The following is a 6,200-nucleotide window of genomic DNA, read 5'->3' on the forward strand; positions in this document are numbered from 1 at the left end:
AATCTTGTACTTAGATTGTATGCTATATTCTTGATTAATTAGGATTGTCCAGCCTGACCTGTGGTGGCGCAGTGGATAAAGTGTCGACCTGGAAATGCTGAGGTCGCCGGTTCAAAACCCTGGGCTTGCCTGGTCAAGGCACATATGGGAGTTGATGCTTCCTGCTCCTCCCCCTGTTCTCTCTCTATCTCTCCCTCTCTCTCTCTCCCCTCTCTCTCTAATAAAAATGAATAAATAAATAAAAAATCTAAAAAAAGTAAATAAGTAATTAGGATTGTCCATTAAAAATGTTTGGGTGTATAAACAAAATAACTTCAATGAACAAAATCGACTCCCATAAAGTATACCTGATATTATATTCCTTACTACTGCTCAGTAGCTTTATATACTCTGACGCATTACTGTCATCCTGAAAATGAACACAATAATACCTAAAATAAGAGTGATTGTGAGGGGAAGAGACACAGATAAAAGCACCTAATTGAGGGTCTGGCATAGTTCACAGGAAACAGGTTTTTTTTCATTCATTTTTGAGATTTTTTTTTTTTTACTTATTAGCAGTTTGATTATCATGTATCTAAGTAGAATTTAGTTTTAGTTTATATAGTTTTCAATCCATTGAGCTTTAAAATTTTTTACTTTTTGAGACCCTGGTCTAGACAGATAAGAAAGGTGCCACCTGTAAATCAATGTATATATACCATCTGGATTCCCTGACTTGTATTTACAGCCTAGTTGGTGAATAAGTGATTTGGGGGGTTCTTGCTCCCCAACTACACACACACAACACCACCACCATCTACTGCAACAGGTTTGACAGAGAGCAGTGATTTTGAACTGATGTGCCCCAAGAATGTTGAAAACATTCAGTACCTGACTGTTTAGTCAGGGGCACTGACCTTTTTCCTTAGACTGTCAAATAATGACAACAGACAACACAATAGCCATCCGGTGTGAATGCCCTGTGTTGAACCATAAATGTATAAGTCATATAACAGAGTTCTATCTTATGGGTCATGTGGCATACTAAGGTTGTGTTTAATTGGTTAATTCTTGTTACTAGAAATCCTTATATACAGGTATAGGCACTTGGTTTTTTAAAAAAGTCACTTAGGAGCAAAAAAGTAATTACTATTGGCATTTTTCTGGGTAACTCAATCAAAATTATACTTTTTTTTTGGTCAAATCAGCAAAAAATATATTCTGTGTGTCGCAGAATTTTTGTAATTAGTTTATGTGTGCCATAAGAAAAAGATTGAAAACTGCTGGTATAGACAGAGCTGATAAAACAAAACACTGTCTTAGGCAATGCCTCTGTTCCTTTGGTGATAGAGACAGAGAGAGAGAGGGACAGACAGGAAGGGAGAGAGATGAGAAGCATCAATTCTTCATTGCAGCACCATAGCTGTTCGTTGATTGCTTTCTCATATGTGCCTTGGCAGGGGGGTGGGCTACAGCAGACCAAGTGACCCCTTCCTCAAACTAGATGAGCGCACGCTCAAGCTGGCAACCTTGGGATTTTGAACCTGGGTCCTCTGCGTCCCAATCCAATGCTCTATCCACTGTACCACTGCCTGGCCAGGCGCAATGCCTCTGTTCTTATATGTATTTCCCTTCATTTCATCAAATGAATTATGAAACAATAACAAAATCAGCAGGAGAAACCTATAAAGTATATCAAGTAAAGAAAATTTTCATTAGTTCTGTTTCTGGTAATTGGAATTTGCTTTTCTTATTAATAAAAACATTACCCTTTGTGTTTCAAGTACATCTGAGAAATCTGATAATAAACTTAGACTACTATCTCCTCAGATACTCTCAGAAATGCAACCAAGTTAAAAATTAAGAAAGTATATATAAATTAAAAAGTTTCCCTTAAGAAGGTAATAAGAAACACAAAATAAAATGCACATGAGCTGAGCCCCTTTGAGAAGTTTTGGGACAGCTATTCCCTTGAAAGAGCCCTTTCCCCCTCTCTCCAATTTGCCCCAAGAGAGGTCATCAGCATCAAAAATGTAAACAGAAGTAACATTGCAAAGCTACCAAACAAAACCCCCTTCCCTCACACAGGCCTGTGGCCTGCTACACATGAGCGACAGGGACACCTACTTGTGGCAGGCAGCTGCCGTGGCCCCGTGGTCCAGTCTTGTCTGTGAGCACTGTGCTTGCCTTGGCATAGTCCCAAGTGGCCATGGTGCCGCCGTTCTTGTGGCTCTGTTGCCAGCGACAGCAATAGCAGCTGGTGAATCGCTGCCACAACTCCACAGTCTTGCTGGACCAAATCCAGATGCCAGACATGATACCCACTAGAAGGCACATGAAGTACTTGAGCATGAGCTCCCAGTACTCCAGCTTGGTGCGTGGCTGGCTGGAGTCTTGGCCTGGGCACACGCAGGTGAGCGCACCCTCCCAGCTCTTGCAATAGTGCTGCTCAGGTAGCAGGCCATAACAATGCTGGCTGGCACTGTGTAGAGCAGCACAAAGATGCCAATTTGGATCATGAGATTCTCCAGCTTGTCCGTCTTGGTGTCACCCTTCTTGATGACTCTACAGATGCAAAAAAGCAACACGAAACCTGCCAGGAGGATAAGCGTGCCCTGAGCAGGTAGAGCGAGCACCAGAGGGCCCAGCATCAAGCCAGGCAGTGAGTTCAGGTTCTGGTTGCCCACGTAGCATATGCCAGCCACTGGATCCCCATCCACGGAGCTCAGTGCCACTTGACGCTGGGGATGAGCCAGATGGGAGTACTGTGTATAGCCTACGATGGCCTCATTGCCCCACTTCATGCCAACTGCAAAGAACCAGGTGAGCGACAGGATGACCCACCAGATGGAACTGGCAATGCGAAGTAGTTGGAAGTACACCAGCAGGAAGACAACAGTCTGTAGCGCAGGGCCCTTCCTCTCATAGTGAATGTGGCTGTTGTGCTCATAGCCAAACGTGCCAAGAAGCCCAAAGATGCACAAGTAGCAAGCTGACATGAAGATGATGGGCACTCAGAGTAAAGGAAGCGTTCCACATATCTATCAAGAAGGTGGCCACCTTGGTGGAGGTGGAGAGAAAGCATGGCACTGACCACAGGCCGACCATAAGGTGGCGAACGTGTGCTCATCCAGGCTGAAGGAGGGCTGGTAGCAGGGCACCGCGCAGTTGGGTACCTGGCCCTTCTGTACCTTGTTGCAGAGCAGGTGCAGCTACTTCAGGATGGGCACCAATGGCTCGTGGCGCTTGCTCATCGTTGGGCCTGACCGGGAAGAGTCTTGGGGACCCTGTGGTGGTCTTGATGCAGTTGTAATCCATGCAGAGGACCTCGGTGTCCCCAGCACCGGGAGGCGGTTGCATTTCATGAGCTCCGGCCAGGCTAAGTTGAACTGCAGCACGAATGGAGAGCAGCTGGCCTTGGTGCGTACACGCAGTTGCAGGGCAGCAGAGGCTTATGATAGTCGGGTAAGCAGATGGGCGGGTACATGGAGCACAGGAACAAGTGCAGGTCCGGAGAGCAGTGGATCTTCACCAGCGGCCAGAACTGGTGCAACTCCAGGCCCGCCTGGTCCTGCGTGTTGTGGTGGAACTAACTGGTTGGGCATGTGCGTCAGGTTGTAGCCTTTGCCCCAGCACATTGGTACGGTGATCTCCTTGCAACCCGGGGCTTTGGAGGCGGCCACTGCCCGGCCTGCCAGTTGCGCCAGGAGCAGCAGCGGTGCAGAAGAGTCAGGCTAAGCCATAACCCCTCCCTCCCCTCGCCTCGCATAGCCCGCGCACGGGGCCAACGCAGACAGGGGAAACCTGGGTCAGGGCTGCCCTCTCCGCCGACTTGTGTGCGCCACCAGGCCTAGCAACCTGTTGGCTCTTCTTGTCTTCAATAAATCCGCCCCAAAACAAACTGTTTCAGGAAGGCGCTGCCTCCCTCCGCCCTTAGTGCTTTGCTGGATAGAGTTGAGGAGGGGCAGTTAGGGCAGTAGCGTATGGGGGGGCGGCAAGGGGGTCTATCATGCCCCGGGGCCACTGGCAGAGAGGCGCCAAATGGTCTCCAAGACAAACAAGAAAGGCGTAGTAGAAGGGGTCGTGCCGGGAGCCAGTTATGTTCGCTAGGCCACTGAGTTAGGGCTCCGATTCTAGGGAAAGTATTCTTTAAAAAATGAAGAAAAATTACAACTACTCCCAGTTAGAGGGGAGTCAACGTCTCAGTCCCCGCAAGCGGTCTCCAAACCTCCAGATTAAGCTCTCCATTCTCTTCTCTCCCCTCCACCTCTTGAAACCAAACTGCTGACACCCCGCCCCACCCCACCCCTCCTCCCTTTCCACTGGGCCCTCCAGGCTGGACCACGGGGTCAAACAGATCAGCTCCCTCCAGAACAGTACAAAGGACCAGGGGGAACGGGGAGCAGGGAAGGCGCGGGCTCTCACCTCCGCGGATCCAGAGAGAAGATATGCTGCAGCTAGCCTGGGTTCTCCATCCCTGGGACACTCCACTCAGAAACGCGACTCAGAGCCAAGCTGGCAGCTGGAAAATTTGGCGACAGACTGGGTATCCGAGGAGGCTGCACATGGCAGCAGGTGGAGGCGAAGTCTCAGAGAGAGGGTCTGAACGCGATCGCCACAGGCCGGTCATTCACTCTCTCCTCCTCCAGGGCCCCTCGCATGATGCGGGCGGGGCAAGGCAGAGGCAGGCCTTGTGTTCCTCCGGGGTTCTGAAGCCGCATGTAGGGCGAACGCGCCTGCAGCATCTAGGCAAGAGGAAGGTGCTGTATGGTGACCGGGAAACTCAGCTCCTCACAGCACCACGAACAGGCGGAGCTGGCCTCGCGGGGACTGCACGGTGCGTGCCTGTCACCGTGTCCTGGCAGCGGCTCGCAGACTCCCCTGTAGGGGTCTCCTTGCTCCAGTCAACTCCTGGGGGCGGTGGCAGCGCTCAGGAGACTCCGGGCTCGGCTCCTCCCCCTAATACTCGCACCTTTTAGCCTACCTCCGGTTGGCGCTAAACAGTGCCAGGCGGTAAAGGCGGCTGCAGCAGCGGAGGAGTCACGGGCTGCAAGTCGTCTACCCTCTCCAGCTCCCCCCTGGCACTGGCTTTTAATGCCCGCTGGGAGGCCCCGCCCCTCGAACTAAGGCTCCGGGGTAGGCTGTGGGCTGGCTCTCAGAGCTTCCCAGCTCACTGCCCCTAGAGCTTAGCCTCCCCTCCCGGTGCCCTCCGGTCCCGCCCTGAGTCGACCCCCGAGCAACTCCGGCCAATCGTGGGCCGGGAAGCGATGAGGGCAGGGTGAATGCTTATCAAGCCTTCTGGACACCAGGGATGGAAAACCCTATGTACTGGTTCCAAGGAGTTTCCTGATGTTGCCCACGGGTATTGGGCTCAGTTTCCCGTAATGTTTTAGCTTATGAACTTTTGCTCCTAGGGTCCCTATCAGATCACCTCTCTTCAGCTAAACATTCTTACAGAGTCCAGCATTTGTTAAAAAGAACTGTTTCAAGAATCAATCTTAACAGTTCTACCTGTCTCTTCTCCGTCCTGTCTCACATCACGTGAGCTCAGGTAGAGAGAAAAGCAAATGCTTACTGATCCTCTACTGTATGATGGACAGTGTGTTAGTTGTGCACACCTTAATACAAGATCTCAGATCCCTGCAACAATTCTATGAGGCAGGTATTCTGTACAGAGAAGAAACAGAGGTTTAGGAACTTAACCAAGGTATCCGAACTAATGATAAATCCTCCAGAAAAACCCCAACCTAGATCTTGTTCCCTGCAGTATTCCGAGTGCCAAACACATAGTAGGCGCTCAAATGGCAAATCCCAGGTAGTTGGGCCGCAGCATCAATAATTTTTTTTACATTTTATTTATTTATTTATTTTTTAGAGAGACAGTGAGTCAGAGAGAGGGATAGACAGGGAAAGACAGACAGGAAGGGAGAGAGATGAGAAGCATCAATCATTAGTTTTCGTTGCCCGTTGCAACACCTTAGTTGTTCATTGATTGCTTTCTCATATGTGCCTTCACCTCCGGCCTTCAGCAGACCAAGTAACCCCTTGCTGGGGCCAGTGACCTTGGGTTCAAGCTGGGGGGTTTTGCTCAAATCAGATGAGCCCGCGCTCAAGCTGGGGACATTGGGGTCTCGAACCTGGGTCTTCCACATCCCAGTCCGTCTCTATCCACTGCGCCACCACCTGGTCAACAGGATCAACAATTTTAACCACACTCG

The 6,200-nt window shown here is 50.0% G+C and overlaps 1 pseudogene; it reads right to left on the reverse strand.

The window, feature by feature from the left end:
• Positions 1-2,105: 2,105 nt before the first annotated feature.
• LOC136321027 (frizzled-5-like) lies at positions 2,106-3,725 on the reverse strand (annotated as a pseudogene).
• Positions 3,726-6,200: the final 2,475 nt, after the last annotated feature.

This window comes from Saccopteryx bilineata, chromosome 1 (genome assembly GCF_036850765.1).
Source record: "Saccopteryx bilineata isolate mSacBil1 chromosome 1, mSacBil1_pri_phased_curated, whole genome shotgun sequence".
Classification (NCBI taxonomy): Eukaryota; Metazoa; Chordata; class Mammalia; order Chiroptera; family Emballonuridae; genus Saccopteryx; species Saccopteryx bilineata.